The sequence below is a fragment of the Alligator mississippiensis genome, chromosome 6 (genome assembly GCF_030867095.1).
Source record: "Alligator mississippiensis isolate rAllMis1 chromosome 6, rAllMis1, whole genome shotgun sequence".
Taxonomy (NCBI): domain Eukaryota; kingdom Metazoa; phylum Chordata; order Crocodylia; family Alligatoridae; genus Alligator; species Alligator mississippiensis.
Genome location: NC_081829.1, coordinates 7656799 through 7674071, shown reverse-complemented (window position 1 = coordinate 7674071; position 17273 = coordinate 7656799). Strand labels below are relative to the sequence as shown.

At 46.6% G+C, this 17273-nt stretch overlaps 1 long non-coding RNA gene across 3 annotated transcripts in view; it reads right to left on the bottom strand.

Annotated features, from left to right (window-relative positions):
- LOC132251122 (uncharacterized) overlaps positions 1-17273 on the bottom strand; it is a 138277-nt gene that overhangs the window by 116480 nt on the left and 4524 nt on the right. The window contains exon 3 of one of the 3 annotated variants that reach the window (XR_009462935.1): positions 12712-15591. The exons of the other annotated variants lie outside the window; for them this stretch is intronic. This is a non-coding gene — a long non-coding RNA (uncharacterized LOC132251122). Of the gene's footprint in view, positions 1-12711; positions 15592-17273 lie in introns of those variants that run through there. 3 annotated transcript variants of the gene reach the window in all.

Sequence of the window (17273 nt, the reverse complement as noted above, 5' to 3'; positions counted from 1 at the left end):
CAGTGTCACTCCTCTACAGATTCTCTGCACTACATTATGACTTTCATAGTGACCCACTGCTGTAGACCAAATCTGTTTCAGTTCTTGCCCCGGACCAGTTAAATCTCCTGGCATCCACGGTTTACCGTGTCACAAGCCAGAAGAGTAAGGGATAGGTATATAAAAAAAAAAAAAAAAAAAGTTAGGCCAGATCTGCTCAGTCTAATGAGGCCCAAATGTCAGGTAGCCCCTCATTTTAGAACAGCATGGGGCACCTGTCCTGTATTACATAAATTGGTGGTAAAGCAGTTGCAAGAATCTCAGTAGGTTTGCTTTGGGTTCATAGTGCAAGAGTTGCCCCCCAGTCCAGAGTTTCCACCACAGTTTTTTGCTTTATATGCTAGGCTTCCTTTAAGAGTATATTTATTATTCCTGCAGGGAGGGAAGCAATGTCTCTTCAGGCAACAAATGGGAAGCAGGGAAAAGAAGGGTCCCTATTGCTTTAAGGCAGTGAAAACAAGGGTGGACACAGCCCTGGAAAACACACAAAAACATATATTAGGGAAATAATCTTTTTTTAAAAGTAGGATGCTAGATGGGCCTTTTCTATCTCCCACATGCATGATCAAACAGCTTGTGCGCCATGTAGGACACATCTGGATCTGGTGGAAATTTCTAAAGAGTTCAACAACTTTTGGGGGATAAAATCCCCCCCCCCAAATTTTCACTCTTTTGGAGTTCTTTTTTTCCCCCTACATTGCTCACCTACACCTTTACATGCTTTAATGATGCTGCTACCTTCTTAATTTGGTGCCAGAAGGTATGTCTTTTTTCTCACATTTGAAACAGAGAAGTTACAGCTCTCAGCTCTGGACTTTTACTTTTGGGTTGGTTTGTTTCTAGTTCTTCGTTTGCAAAGCCGTTTTGGATGCAAGATATCATTATTTATTATTGCATTAGTAGCACTGCAGGTCTAGTCTGTTAGGCAAGACACAGAACGTCAGGCTAGGATAGCAGTATTGCATGTCACACATTGCCACTCGTCTCCTGAGGCTGCGGGCAAGATGTGCTGGGTATATCACCATCACAGACACAACACATTCAGTCTTGCTGCCAAGTAAGTGATCCCCACACACCCAGTCCTGGAGGGGAGTCACTGAGGATTGCCAAAGCCACCACTCTTGAGCTTGCTAGAAATACAAATCTTGAGTGAAACGCCAGAGGGATGGCCAGGGTGTCCTTACTGCTTTGCTTTCACAGTTGAGCACAGAGGAGCAGCTGACCCTACATGCAGGGAAACTCACTGAATGGGGGAAATAACCTAGTGACAGATGGTGTGGAAGAGGCTGGAAGTACTCGATGCCAGTGGTTTTTAAAAAAAAAAGGCAAGGCCAGATCCCAGACTACTGCACCTGGCAGCACAGTTTGGGTAAGGGGTGAGCAGCCAACAGTGGTGAACAAACAGGTTAGGGACTATTTAGAAAAGCTGGATAAATACAAGTCAGGAAAGGTCCCAGGTGATTGGAAAGTGGCAAATATAGTGCCCATCTTTAAGAAAGGGAAGGAGGAAGATCTGGGGAATTACAGACTAGTCAGCCTCACCTCAGTTCCTGGAGAAAAACCCCCACAAGACTCATGGAGCAGATCCTCAAGGAATCCATTCCTAATCACCTCCTCCTCCTAGTGCTTAGAAATAATTGGCATGGATTTACCAAGGGCAACTCATACCTAACCAACTTGATTGCCTTCTATGTTGAGATGACTGGCTCTGTGGATGCAGGGAGAACAATCAGCGTGATATACCTTGAGTTCAGCAAGGCTTTTGATATGGTCTCCCACAACATCTTTGTGAGCAAGCTAAGGAAGTAGGGGTTGGATGAACAGACTGTAAGGCAGATAGAAAACTGGCTGCACTGTCAGGCTGAAAGGGTAGTAATCAATGGCTTGATGTCTAGTTGGCAGCCAGTATCAAGTGGAGCACCCTGGGGGTCAGTCCTGGGATTGGTTTTGTTCAATGTCTTCAATGACCTGGAAGATGGGGTGGATTGCACCCTCAGCAAGTTTGCAGATGACACCAAGCTGGGGATGGGGGAAATAGTAGATACGCTGGAGGGTAGGGCTAGGATTCAGAGAGACCTCAGCAGATTGGAGGATTAGACCCAAAGGAATCTCGTGAGGTTCAATAAAGACAAATGCAAAGTCCTGCACTTAAGATGGAACAACCCCATGCCCTGGCACAGTCTGGGGACCGATCGGCTTTGCAGCAACTCTGCAGAAAAAGACCTGGGGGTTACCATGGTCAGTAGACTTAGTATGAGCCAACAGTGTGCCCTTGTTGCAAAGAAGGCTAGTGGCATACTGGGCTGCATTATTAGAACAGCTGCCAGCAGATGGAGGGAAGCGATTCCTCCCCTCTATTCAGCATTGCTGAGGCCACATCTGGACTACTGCATCCAGTTATGGTCCACCAGTACAGAAAGGATGTGGGAAAATTGGAGAGAGTCCAGCGGAAGACAACAAAAAATGGTTTGGGGGCTGGGGCACGTGACTCATGAGGAAAGGCTGAAGGAAATGGGCTTGTTTAGTCTGCAGAAGAGAAGACAGAGGGGATTTAGTACCAGCCTTCAACTACCTATGGGTGGTTCCCAAGAGGAAGGAGCTGGACTGTTCTCAGCGGTGACAGATGGCAGAAGAAGAAGAAATAGGCTTAAGTTGCAGCAAGGAAAGTTTAGGTTAGATATTAGGAAAAACTCTCATGAGGAGGGTATTAAAACACTGGAACAGGTTACCCAGAGAGGTGGTGGAATCTCCATCCTTGGAGGTTTTCAAGACCTGGCGGCTAGACAAAGACTTGGCTGGGATGATATATTTGGGGATGGTCCTGCTTTGAATATGGGGCGACTAGATGACTTTCCTTCCAACCCTAATTTTCTATTATTCTCTTCCTTACATGGTGAAGCCAACCACTCTAACGCTGTGCTGTAGACATGCCCTTCTGCTCGACTGCCTCAGTTACTCCATCTGGAAGTGCCACCATCTAAAATGATGCAGTTCACCGAGATCTTTCGGGGTAAAGTTCTACTGTCTGCGAGCATTATATCTACTATTCCAACACTAATGTCCAGAAGTGACAAGAAACATAACTCATCCAGCAGCTTCTTTTAAAACAGCTGTGCTGCCCCTCGAAGAAGTCTTTGAAAATGAGAATAGTTCTCCTCAAGCAAAGACATTGTGGAAAACAAGTGCTTTCTAACAAAGCCAGAGTTGGGAACTACGCTGCCCTTAGTGTGCCTGGGAGCTACTCCGGCTTTTTGGAGGGGTTGAAACACCGAGCAGGAAGTCAAGAAAGGAGAGGATCATCTCCAGTGTTGCATAACAGAAACTGCCATTTAGTTGAGTGATTAAAAAAAAAAAAGTCTCTTTAGGAAACCAGATAATCCAGAAACTAGTGCTAATAAGTTATTGACTTTCCCACAGTTCTTCCAGTGGCTGCTGATGGCTTCCGGTAATCACTTTGCCTCCATATTCAAGGAATCCAGCTGTGTCTCTTAGAAGAGCTCATTTATGGCAGCTTGTGATAATGTGATATTTTAGCAGTGTCAGCTTTTGCTCAAGATATAAAAATCTTCTAATATATTGCCTCTTGCTCCCATTGCACACAGAGAAGGGGAAAGAAACCCATAAAAGTGTCTCTCTCGCTCACGTTGTGGGAAAATTACTCGCTCTCTCTTTTTCTATCTTGTAGCAAATTCCCTGCCAACAATGAAGGAACTACATGCTTCCCTTGTTCCATTATAATCATTTAGATGTTGACATCAGCTGAATTACCCTAAAGTGAGAATGGCTGGGCTTAAAATGCAATACCTTGATGGTAGCATTGTTTAGTAGGTAGGACACTAGCCTGGAATTCATGAGGCCTGTGTTTTACTTATGGCTCTGGCCCTGATCTGATAGGTGACTTCCACATCTCTTCATCTCAGAGGAGAAACGGACACTGCCAAAAGTAGTGGGTCGGCTGTGCCAGCATGTGTCCCAGCACAGCTGATCCACTTCACTGGGCCTGATCTTACAGGACACCACTTGGGGTGCATCTCTACAAACAGGGAAACCAAGTCGAATTCCCCAGGTGTACATCTCTGGAAAATTTCCAAGGCTCACAGGATCAGTCCGTGAAGCCCTGGGAGTCCCTGCAGGGCTGCTGGAGAGCCTGGACAGCTCTGAGCAGCTCATGCCCTCCCACCATAAGGCAAACCGGTGTCTGCTGCAACATGGCAGCTAAAATCTTTACCATCCATGTCATCTGTGGCATGACAAGGGGGTTGGCCTTTGCGCTGCCGTAAAAACGTTTACGGCAGCACAAAGGCAACATCCGATTTCAGCTCCAGATCATGCCTAGAAGGCATGTAGTCTGCCCGAGTTAGCTTTAAGGTAGGTAGCAGAGGTACTAACAGTGCAACCCATGAAAGTATAGTGTACAGGACAAGGTGGTAAACCTGACCAAGGCTTTAGGTGATTATTCAAGAGGCTTTTGCTATAGAATCAAGCAGAATTAAAGTCCTGATCTCCATGGTAGTAAAATCATAGGACTTATAAAAAGGTAGTAGGACCAGATCTTCAGCATAGAAGTCACCCCACTTCCATCAACTCCTGTGGAACATATTAATTTGGACCACAAAGGGTCTCACCCATAACATGCAAGCAACTACTTTATACTCAGTAGGCTTGGGGGGGGGGGGGGGGGGGCAGGTCTTCAAAAAGGAGGCTGGACGAACACCTTGCTGGGGTTGTTTGACCCCAGTACTCTTTCCTGCCAGGGCAGGGGGTTGGACTTGATCTGCTCAGGTCCCTACCGACTATGAAACTATGACTTGGTCTCAGAATAAGAGTCTGGGACCACTCATACAGAGCAGTAGGCGTTTGCTACACAGACCTGGACAACTTTGACAAGACTGGCTCCCCTCCCATTTCCGCCACCAGAGCCCCCTGGCAAAAGGTGTGTCCAGAGAAAGGTAGCTGTGGCCGTGTGGGCCCTGGGGGCTAGGACTGGAAATCAAACCTGCAACTTTCAGGGTGCCAAAGTGGCGCCCTAACAGCCACAGAAGCTAAGATAAACTCATATGAGGGAGAGGGAGTGGATTCTCTTTTGACTTGTACATTGGGGACAGAATTGCTTTTGCAGTTGCAAAACAGCTTGCCTTACTGTTGAATAAGCATCAGCTGTACAGAACCCAGTTTAACTTTCAGATTCACAAGCGAGTTTGCAGGGCGACCACTGCATTGATCACCTGGTTGAAGACAGTCCGGGCTCCACCCTATTCAGTTCTGTTCCCAAACTCCTCTAGCAAAGCCAGTCAGTAACTTCCAGATTTGCTGTGATCTTCCTCACTTGTGGCAGCACTTTAGCAAATGCTTAACACTAACAACATGTTTAAGTCCCATGCATTTAAGTGCCGTCTTATCCCTACAGACATCAATAGCAGCCTTTCCATAGACTGCGGTAAGCTACCAGTCTAGCCCAGCCTGAAATGCTATTTTGTCCGTATATGCCAACCGCTTTTGCAGCCAATGCCAGCACATCTCTCTACCCGAGCAACAGCAATCACACTCCCATTGATATTTTAATCTCTGTACAGTATTTCTTCAATGTGGGATTTACTATATTAAGAACAATTATACAAAGCAGCACCTCGTCTCACTGGTTCCAAGAACCGACGGAACAGTCTATGAATGACACACGCCTGCAAAGCACACGCAGGCCTCCTAAAGCAAACACTGTTGTGTACCCAGTCCAAAAGGGACCTGCAACTTCAGCCTCATGTCATAAATCTCAGCAAGCTGGAAGACACTGTGCTATGCCCATCACTCAGGACTGGCAAAGTCACTCAAGGTTTTAGAAGTGGCAATAATTCTCGCCAAGATTAAATATCAAAACAAATCGTTGCATGCAATACTGTTGTCACCAAGCCCTGCCACAGTTCAGGCCAATTCAATTTGTAAATGAGAGAATCTCAGTGGTCCTTCACCTTTTTAGCCTTGGTGTCCATAGTGTACAGCAAGGGGAGAAAGAGGTCTTAGGGACAGACCTGCAGCAAGAGCTCACCTTTCTAAACTGTTTTTGGCTGGGGGAACCACCTGGTTTGCAAGCCTGGAAAGGCCTTAAAAATCCTACCCATGTGCTGCAGACAAAGAAAGTACAGCCAAAATTCAAGGGGGAAAAAGAGCAGAGAAAGGAAGTGAGAGTGTAAAGAAAAGCCCCACACTCACAAAGGAACATGTAGCAGGTTTTAATCTGAAAACAATTCAACTGCTTGGCATATGGGAAAGATGCTTTTCTGTCTTAATGGTAAGATGCTTCCAAGTAGACGCACCAAGGCACCTGTGCAAGAGAGCAGGTGCTGCAAAAGAGAGCTTTAAAGAGAGCTCAGTAACAGTTAGTACCACAGGCCATGTCCAGATGAGCGTGGCCACGTGGTGTGGGGCACTGCAGACTCATCTGTGGCACCACACCACACATTCAGAAATTTCTCATGCTGCTACCTTGCAGTGCAGGGGTGTTTTGACCCCAGGAGATCCCGGGGTCAAAAAAAGCCATGCACAACCCCCCCAAAATGAAAAAAAACAACAAAAAACAGGGGAGAACATATGGAGGCAGAGCACGCTGTCCAAAACCAAAGCCTGGCTGGCCGGACCTATGCTCCAGCTGCCAACCAGGCTCCCAGCTGCAGGAACAAGTGTGGCTGCAGCTTCCCCAGCCCTGGGGACCCCAGGTAAGGCTGCTGGGGCCAGCACAGTTGCTGGCTCCAGCCTCCCCTACCCAACCTGGGGTAACCTGCTGCATGCCAGAGGGCACATACCATGGGAAAATTCCTTGGGGACAACCAGCAGCAGCACAAGGTATGCCACTGCTAGTTGTCCCCAAGGAAACAAATGTCCACATTCATCTGCATGTGGCCAGTCTCAAGTCTTCCTCAACTAGCCTGAGTGTCATGCACTCAGGTTAGACTCATCCCTCAGCTGGTGTAAACGGGCTTCATGCTTTTCATGAGGGAGTCTGTTGAAATCAGTTGAAGCTCTGCCAGTTCTCAGAGAAGGATCTGGCCTACCATCAGCCCTGCCTGCAGAATGCTTGCCCCAGCCAGCCCTGCTCCACCTGCTCCGTGGTGCAACAGTACTCTTTTCACAAGAGCTGTAAGCTCAGCCCTTCCTTGCGTCACTCTTGGCACGAGTGAGGCTGAAGATTTGGGTCTTATGGATATTACTGATGATGCAAGAATGACTAGATGCCCCACGTTATGCAAAAGCAGAAGTGGGGCAGGAATGTCGAAAACACCCCAGCAACTATGGAGCACCAGGGAAGATTTTGAGAACATGCACGGGAGTTAGGAATGTATTTGGTAGCCTTGTTGGTCTGAGACCAAAAGAAATGCAAAACCCTAAACCTCTTGGTTCAGAAATGATACCTTTATTAGACCGACTTAGAAAGTGCAAAAATGTATACTTTTCTGCAAGTTCCGGGTACATGCACCCTTCCTCGGGGAAAATTAAAGATGGTAAACGCACGGCTCATTGAATATCAGTGGGACTTCTCTTCAAGCCCACAGACACACTCCACTGCAAGCCCTACTGACATGTTCACGTTAACTCCCCGTGGTGCTTTTTTGAAGTCTCTCTTTGTGGTGCCAAGTCATTTAGGTGCTCTTGAAACCCCCCCTCCAGATCATCACCATAGGCCCATTTTCAGATGAAACGTTTTTGAGCGATCCAAACGAGTTGAAAGAGTTATTTAGTGGGACTGAAAGGAGCATGAGGGAAGCAGATGCTTTTTTAAACCAAAAAAGAAAGAAAGAAAGAAAGAAAGAAAAGCTTGCAGTATAAAAGTAGAGCATCAGGAAGCCTCCTGGGGGAAAAAAGAGGAGGGGGTGCAGAGAAATCAGCTCCTGCTAAAGGTTCATATTTCATGGCTGACCTTTCAAAGGTTAGGGCAGCATATTTGTTAGGAGATGAAATGATAACTTTCTCCTTCAGACTGAAACAACAGAACAGGGTTGGTTTCTGTGTTTTTTTTTTATTCAAACAAGAGCAGATTTTGTAGGATAAAGGATGAATGGGTCTGCATATGTTCACTAAGGGGGAAAGAGTTGAATACAAAATCCACAGTACAGTGCCACAGCGGATCATGGAGGATATTGTGCGATCCAGACAGTACACAATTGGGATCTGCTCATTGTTTAACCTCTGGGGCTAAAGAGATATGAGAAGCCCAAGTGGGGAAGCTCTATCTGGTTAGATGCCCTGTAAGTACATTCTGGTGTTTTAAAGTGCATTGCACAAAGAGAGGCTACCAGAGCAAGGGAGTTTCTCATATAAATATGACTACTGTGGACATCAAATTGCTCCATCCAAGTGAGAACACCAGGGGAGAAATCAATAACCCAAGCAAGATACCCTAATAACAGCTGACATTTATACAGCATCTTATGCCCAGGAGTTCCCAAACACTTAACAAATATTATAGACTGAACCGACCTACAGATGCTGGGCCAACCCCCCCGCCCCTTGCCAAGAGGATCAATTCCTGCACCAAGGCAAGGGGACTCTGGTGGGTTTCCTATGGCTTTCTCTACCCAATGCCCCAGTGCTGGCACCTTCGGCCCCATTGTCAGCACCCCATTATGTTTCAATAAGATTACACAGTTAAGTGACAGCAGTATTGGAGCATCTGTAAATTATGAAGGGAACTGAGCTGAGTCAAGAGATTTTAATCCCATTCCCAGCTCTACCAGGGGCCTGTAAAGAACCTTGAGCAAGTAGTTTCCTTTCTCTGTGCTGCTTTCCCCTCTCCCGCTGGCTATGTACAGGCAGTCAAAAAACCTAAGGCTGAATTGATTTAATCTTCACAGGTTAGTCTAAGCTGCACAGATTGAATTGATAAGCAAGTGAACAGACATTCACTTTTGATTCTGGAAATACAGCCACATGCCTGCAGTGGTTTAGGCCAGAAGCTAGGGGGTGCTAGAGCCTACTTCCCTGGGCCAAGTCTAGCCCACTCACCCTGGAAACATGGGTTTGCAGGGGAGGTGCAAAACATCCTGGGATGCTGGGGGACTGAGAGTTAACTTACATCTGGAGGAGATATGGGACAGAAATTCAATAAACTGATTTAACCTAAAAATCAGTGAAGTCTGATACTACATCCATCCAGGTTTCTCTCAAACTGGTTTTGGTCAATTTGGAAAGCAGTTTATGCGCAATGAACTTCTGTTGTGTTACAGATTTGAACCAGTTTCCAATCACTTGTGCTGCCTTATGTGTAATTATTATCCCTAGCCACCATCTCGCCTCTTTAGTTAGTTAACTCTCCGTGACAGGGAGTATGCCCCCCTATGTGTTTGGAGCCCTGTTTTTGACAGGGGCTGTACAATCTCATTGAGCCCTTTTAGATGCTACTGGAATATAAAATAATTATAGCTCTTCAAAAGGCAGCAGAATTAACTTACTCCTTTGAATAGAAGACCCACAAGCACTGTGGCAGGTAGGGCTGTGCAAAGCTTCAGGTGCTGATTTGATTTGGAGATTTGGCCCCATTTGCTGGCCTAATCTCCAAATCTGAATTGAATCAAACGACCAGTTGAGAGGTCCGAATTGTTCAGAGAGCTTCAGATTCGATTCAGAAAAGATTTGGAGAGCTTTGGCGATTTGAGCAGTCCCTGCCCACTGCAGCAGGGAGCTGGACCTGGATTTTGAGTGGTAAGTACAGGGCAGGGGAGAGAGGACTGGAGGAGGGCAGGGAGAGGAACATGGGTGGACCCCTGCCAGGCCCCATCCCCTGCCTGCTCCCTCAGCACCCGTCCCCCCCAACCCATGGCTGCCCTGCCCACCTCAGCTCCTGGCCCTTTAAGAAAAGCAAAATGCCCCCTCCCCAACTCACCAGCTGCTGCAGTGGCCTCAGGGCTTCTGGGGGCTCATGCAGAGCCCTCCACAGTGCAGTGAGCAGTGGGACTCACCCCCACAGTGAGCAGCCAGTGAGTCTGGGGTTTTTTTTTTGTTTTGTTTTTTTTAAAGGTCCAGAGCTGGTCCGGGTGGGACAGCCATGGGGCTCATGGCAGATATTCCCCTCCCCCATGGTACAGGGTAGTGCAGGGCAGCGGGGATTGCCTCCTGCCTGGCAGCAGACAGTGAGTGGGGCTTCCCCCACCCCAGGAGCTGGGGTGGGTAGGGCAGCCATTGAGAGTGGGTGGGGGATGGGGTCCCGTGTGATTAAGAGATTTGGCAGCAGCCAAATCTCCTAAATGGATTCAGCTGAATCAATTTGGGGCGGTGATTTAAATCACCGAATCGAATCACAGTCCCCTGAATCCAAATCCCAAGCGAATACTAGCCACTTCACTCATGCCTAGTGGCAGGACTCTTTTAAAGGGTCCTGAAAAAGGCACAGGTCCCTTGCTTACTGCAATCAAGGGCAATGTGTGTACTCTTTTTCTAGAGTTTATGCAGCTCTAAAAATTGTTCACAAGTGCTTAATTTAGATGTCCAGGCTCCACTGACCTCCAACAGGATTCCAGTTTGCTGTAAAAATATAAATGGATAAATGGAGGGGAAACCCTCCCTTGTTTAACTGTTTTTCTCTAGTGATAACTTGTACAGCTAAATATTTTGAACTGCCTAAATGACTCAAAAACAAATCTCATTAAGAGTAGTCACCACCATTCTTTCTGGCCTTCAATCCTAATTGTATTGTTGCACAGGCTTTTTGAAGACAGATCAGCAAGAAAATGTGAAACCATCCCCTACCACTAAACCTGATGCCTGCATGTAGAACATACATTTCAGCATAGCAAGTTCTGCAAAGGACATGTGTGGGGGAAATGGAGACTTATAGCAACAGAACGCGACTCAGAAGTGACAGAATAGAATTTCAGCGGCAGAACCAGACAACAGATGGCCGACATCAGATTAAAGGAACAAAAAGAATAGAAGTAGCAGCAAGTTGGAAAGACCTGGTAGTTTAGAGAACAAAGGAACACAGGGGGAGAGAGTCAAATCAATCAATGAGTTCAAGTTTTTACTTAAAAAAAAAAAAAAAAAATCTCAAACCATTAGAAGAGAGCTATATTTTTCCTTGATGTTGAAATCTCAAGGTAGAGTTGCAGATTGATCTGGTAAAGTCAAAACTTTTAACCAGAGCTGATCTGCACTTGAAAATTTCTTTTTGTACTTCCACAGCAGGGGCAACATTGATTTTTTAGTTCTTCAGAAACTTGGTTGGGCCACTGAACAAGCGATTGTTTCTTTTCCTTTGTTTTTCCGTGCGTGTACATGCACATGTACTTATAACAAATCTCAAGGGCTAGGGACAGACATTCAAGAAGCCTGGGCCTGAATTGATTCAATCTCTGCAGGTTAGTCTAACCTGCCTAGGTTGAACCAGTTTGCAATCACACAGATCTCCCCTCTAGGCTGAAGAAATGCCAGCACATGCCTGCAGTGATTTAGACTAGAAGCTGGGTGGGTGCTAGAGCAGCCTTCCCTTCCCTTTGACAGTACTGAGCTGAGGGGGGGAAACCTGGCCAGGCCCCAACAGGATGCTCTTATTAGGGAGGGGTGTAAACCCTCACCCTGCCTACACCATCCCAGGTTTTTCCCTGCTCGCTGCTCAAGGGGTGGGAGCATTGCCAGCCCCCAGCTAGCACTGAGGCAAAGGGGTATGTGTGCAGTGTATGCATCTCTTGATGATACTGAGCTTTTCAATCTCCCTCTCCCTGCTTCTTCATATGTTTTGCAAACCTGACAGGCAAGGGAACCAGCAGGGGGCTGATAACACAGTGTTTAGCAGCCCATCAACAAAACAAAAGCCAAGTTCAAGCTCTTCTTCAACAGCTTTTTCCAAGGAAAGAACTGAGGGACATTACCAGCTGACCTGTTGATTACCTCCAAAAAGCCCTAAACTGACACTGTTCTTTTCGCCTGTCCCAGTAAAATTGGAGCTACACACAGACACCTCCCAGGATTAGCTAGCATACAACATGCCTAGGGTCCGTGGGGCTGGGGTCCATGCTGTGGGAGATGGGAGGGAGGGAGGCAGCTCCCTCCCCTCAGTGGTTTACAGCGACTCTTCAAGGATGATATTGCACACAGTCAATTCTTTGGGTCCAAGTCTTGAATGATTTGACTTAAAACACATTGAATGGGAAAGGATTGCTGACAAAAGATGCACGAGACAGAGATGCTGGCTTGAAAACGTGTTTTGGGGACCCTTAGAAGCATCCTTTTCAGAGCTAATCACATTGTAGAGACAGATTTCCAAACTTATTCATGGTGCTGCGTTCACATGGGAATCTCCTTAGATCTTCACATCAGCACTCAGGAGTGCAGTTTTGAGAAGCTCGGTAACTACCGCTTTTCCCTTGGCCAAGTTATCCAGCATAGCCCATAATGGAGTTGAAGAGACATCTCCTTGCCATCTCATTCACTCACCATTTAAAGCATGTTGAAAGGAGGAGGAAAATTCTTGAAGCTTGCTAGTATCAGTTCAGCACCAATGGCATTAGGAACACTAGGAGCCCTTTTAGAGGTTGGCCACTGCTCACTACATGCATTTTTACCATTGTGTGGGTTCCAACATTAGATTCATAGATTGTAGAGTCGGAAGGACCACAAAGGATCGTCATGTCCGACCCCCTGCCCCTGGCAGGAAAGAGGACCGAGGTCAGATGACCCTAGCCAAGTGACTATCTAGCCTCCTCTTGAAGACCTCCAAGCTAGGTGATAGCACCACCTCTCTTGGAAGCCCATTCCAGATCCTGGCCACCCTTACTGTGAAAAATTTCTTCCTAATATCTAACCTAAATCCACTCTCAACTAGTTTACACCTGTTATTCCTAGTCACTCCCTGGGGTGCCTTAGTAAACAGCACGGCACCTATTCCCCGTTGACCTCCCCTAATAAACTTATAGGTGGCCACAAGATCTCCCCTCAGCCGTCTCTTGTGAAGGCTGAAGAGATTCAGCTCTCTCAACCTCCCCCTGTAGGGTCTATCACGAAGACCACTAATCATGCCAGTGGCCCTCCTCTGGACCCTCTTGAGATTCCCTGCGTCCCTTAGGTGACACAGTGTCATGTTTGTCTGCAACGATCTATGCTGGAAGTAAACCGATGTTAGCAATAATGAGGAAGCTGTACGAAAACTTCTTTACTGTAGTAACGACCAAATGAGAGAGAGAGAGAGAGAGAAAGTTTCCCCATGAGGCCTACACTTACGTGGAGAGCATAGGTGGGTAGGCAGCTTTCCTTTAATGGCAGAACTAGTGTTACTACTGTCATTCACTGTTTTAACAGTGCACAGAGATTTCAGTTATGGATCATAACTTATCCATATCCAGCAAAATGACAACTGAAAGGCATCAGCTGTTCTGAAGCCTTTAACACTTTGCATAATGTCAAAGTCACCAGAAAAATTAAAAACTGCAGGGGTTGCTCAATTCTGATCCGATTTATGCTGCTGTGGCCAAGTAGCGATCGCACTTATGCCAGCAAAGTTACACCAACGGAAGACTATGCTTTTGTATCAGGTAGGCCCCAGATTTACACAGGTACTAATTTCCAACTAAGAATACAGAACTGGATTATGGTCTCATTTATTCTAGTCCAATTCCATTGAATGCAGAACAGCTGATTGTTTACTATTAGTCTTACAGGTGTACCCATGACACACTCTGCTATGGACCATGTATACACACCAAAAAAAAAAAAAAAGGGCTTACAAAGTAAGCAGGTTAGAACGAAGGAATATCACTGAACCCATCCACGGGAGGAGAAAAAGCAGTGCATGGGAAGATTAATCATCAGGGGTATTTAGGCACCTGAGAAACTTGGAAGATCAGGGCCTGAAGGACTTGTGCACATTCACATTGGGAGTCTTTTGCGGAGCCACTGAATTTAGATCAAGTCCTAGGCCTGCAACTAAGGCAGTGGACACTCCCCCTCTCTAAACTGCCGTCATTAGCCCTGTGCATGAAGAAGGTTGCATTTAAAACTTGCATGGGATTTTTCAGCTTCTCCCACTCGTGGCATCTTCCAGCTGAGGCCACCGTTTGGTTCTAATAATGTAAACATACCGGGGATTGTATTGTTAATAATAAAAAAAATATATATATATTCCCCCTGAATTTTTCATGTGGTTTTCATCTTGTGTTTTCTTCCTCAGGGCATCCCACCCACGCTGCACAAGGAGCGTAGGAGTGAGAGAACAGAACCAGTGTAACTAGCTGGCCAGCCTGTGGCTAGCAGCAGAGCCCCCCTCTGCCGTCACAAGTGACAGCTTCAGCAGAGCTTTCTGCTGCAACCCGAGGTCACAAGGAGAAAACAAGGGGCAACCCCTGAGCCATGCTTTCCCCTCCAAGCAACACTTCTTTTTCCTTTCCCCCTCAAAAATGATGTCCCTTCCAAGCATCAAGCTTAAACTTCTCCCCAGCATAAAAAGGGCCAAATCCTCAGCTGGCAGGGAAAAATAATAGACTGATTTCAATTTACATCAGCTGTGAATTGAGCCCTTTAAAACTTTTGCTTGTCAGCTCCCTTTCTTTGTACAGTGGCAGCGGATCTCACTGAGCTTGCAATTCATCAGAATAACTATGCGAGGTATAGGGAGGTACAAAGGAGGAGTAAAACTGAGCAGACTTTTTAAAGAGACTCAATTTCTTTCCTCCCTTCCCCTCCAACTCGGTACTGCTGGTGCTGGTCGTCCCTGCCACTCTAGGATGAGTGACAATTCTTCTGCCATTCCCGCAAGCACCGGGAGAATGACAAAGTGCTCATTTGTAGACTACTGCAACAAAAGTCCTTGCCCCAGAATGGGGACAGTGCACAGGGTTTAATGGGAGATCATCCAGGCCAGCTGAAACCTCAGACAACTGACCTGTCCTTTGATGGCTAGATTGTGCCCGAAATGACATAATGCCTGTAAGTCAGAGAAGTCTCCTTGGGGGATTTCTGAATGTAGGTAGCAGCCTATACTTTCTGGAGCGATTAGGGATTTTGGAGGACAACCGCAAGCCACCAGCTAGGTGTTTATACACATGCTCCGGGAGTGGGGCAGGGGTGTTTTAATTAGAATGGCTCCAATTAAAGCACCCAGTGCATCTTGTGTATCAGCATCCCTGCATTTCCAAATGGCAGCAGAGGCACGTTATCTAACACCTGTCAAATGAGCTTTAAATAAAAGCATCCAATGCCATTCTGAAGCACGGGGACACTGATATGCGAGACATGGGAAGCTGCTGGAGTGCAGCAATTGCCACGCTCTGGCAGACTCGATTAATCAGTCTGCTACAACATGCTGGAATTACAGCACGTCGGAGCAGCCTCCCTGCTCGTGTATAGGCTCTGATTAAGAGTCAGGTTTTTAAGGTCTCTTCTCTTGGGCTTCCAAGAGAGGTGGTGCCATCACCTAACTTGGAGGTCTTCAAGAAGAGGCTTGACAAATCACCTGGCTGGGGTCATCTGACCTCAGTCCTCTTTCCTGCCGGGGGCAGGGGGTCAGACACGATAATCCATTGGGTCCCTTCCGACTCTATAGTCTATGAATAAAAATAGTGGTGTCCAAAGCCAGTCACACTAGAAAAAAAAAAAAAAAAAAATTAGGCCAGTTATTTACAACCCAATCTAGTCCTCGAGATGCCATCACAACTATAAATTAGTCTGCACAGCCCGACACCCCGCACAACTCCCCGGTGATAAATGGAGTTGGCTCAGAGCACATAGGCAACCCTACAAACGAATACCTGCTCAGCCCAAATATTGAACTCAATCCCAGAATTATGAACAAGCGTCCATAGCCAATCTTACATTAATTGGAAAGCCAGATTTCAGGCAAGCAGCTGATTTCAGTTTGAAGCTGGAAAAAATAAAAGTCATTACAAATAATAGCGGAGGGGGGCAGGGGGATTATTTGGAAGACTCAAGGGATGCAACAGCTTCTGTAGAAGCAAGTGCATGAAATGGCACAACAACCACACAAATGAATGAAGCTGAGAACAAGCAGAGGCGTGCTCAGTAAAGTTTTCCAAAGACCTTGGGGTCGCGTATTCAAGGACGCAGCACCTACAGCTGGAACCAGGTTTTGAAAAGGGGTCAGATTGTGCAGTGCTCAGCAGCTCCTGGTGCAAAGCATCAAGGCAGGCTTTCTACACAGATTAGCATCAGCAGGCACCTAAAGGTTTGAACTCTTGCAAATTTGACCGTTTGGTTTGGTGCCTGAACAGGAGCAGAGCTTTTCGGAAAGTTGAGTCTCAGCTGGGAACACTGGACTCTTTCAGAGACCCTGGAGGGCACAGGGAAAGCTGGTCCCTGCATCACCTGCAATCAGATACCTGCCCCAGCAATAGACTTGAAGGCAGATACAGGTAAGTTTGCTAAGCTCAGTTCAGGGCAGAGCATTTTTAAATGCCGGATTTCTTTCACACCAGCCTCTCTCATTGCAAATATTAGCAGACTCTTAAAGCAATTCAAGGAAGCAGCAGAGTAACAAATAGGAGAGGGGGGCAAGATGACCAGCGCAGTAACTCCAGGTGCAGGGTTAAGGGGGTCAAGAAGGGAAGACAAAAAATAGCAGCTGCTGGCCAGCTGTGCCACTGCTAGCACCTAGGAGCCATCTCTGCCCAGGGTATAAAACTGCTTTGCTACCCCCTCTACAAGGGAGTGTCATACCTGAGTTTGGGAAAGAATGATGGTGCCCAACAAGTAGCAGAGGAAATTGTAGAGGAAGAAAGGCTAGCTCCGATTTAATTTAACATTTAATTTATGATGTTTTAATTAACCAGCTTCCGAGAGCACGCGACTCATGGCTCTACAGGCGGCTTTTGAAAACCCCAACGAGAACGGGCAGTGGGCGATTCTGGCGCTGGATTGATGAAGGCCGTCTTACACTGGTTATTGCTCTTTGCCTTTCAAGGGGTCATGCCCGTCTCCTGCAGGGCCAGAAAACATTACCGTGAAGAACTCCCTTAGCTCAACCTGCTGTTGCCTTTTCCAATTGCTGCTAATGCTCCTGCTGTACTCGAGCTGCTTAGCTATAAACAAACCTGAACGAAGGTTTCTAGTATTACAGACAAATTATTGTGGGAGGAAATTAAAGACCCAATGGTATTTAGTGTTGTAAATGAAATAAAATTTCCTCAAGCCTAACAAACAGAATCGGTGCCAATGAAAAGCTTTTCAGTACGACACGGTAACACCGAGTCTGAACTTCCCCAGAAAGGTAGCTAGCCCACCTGGGGTCAGGTTCCTTCTCTCCAAGG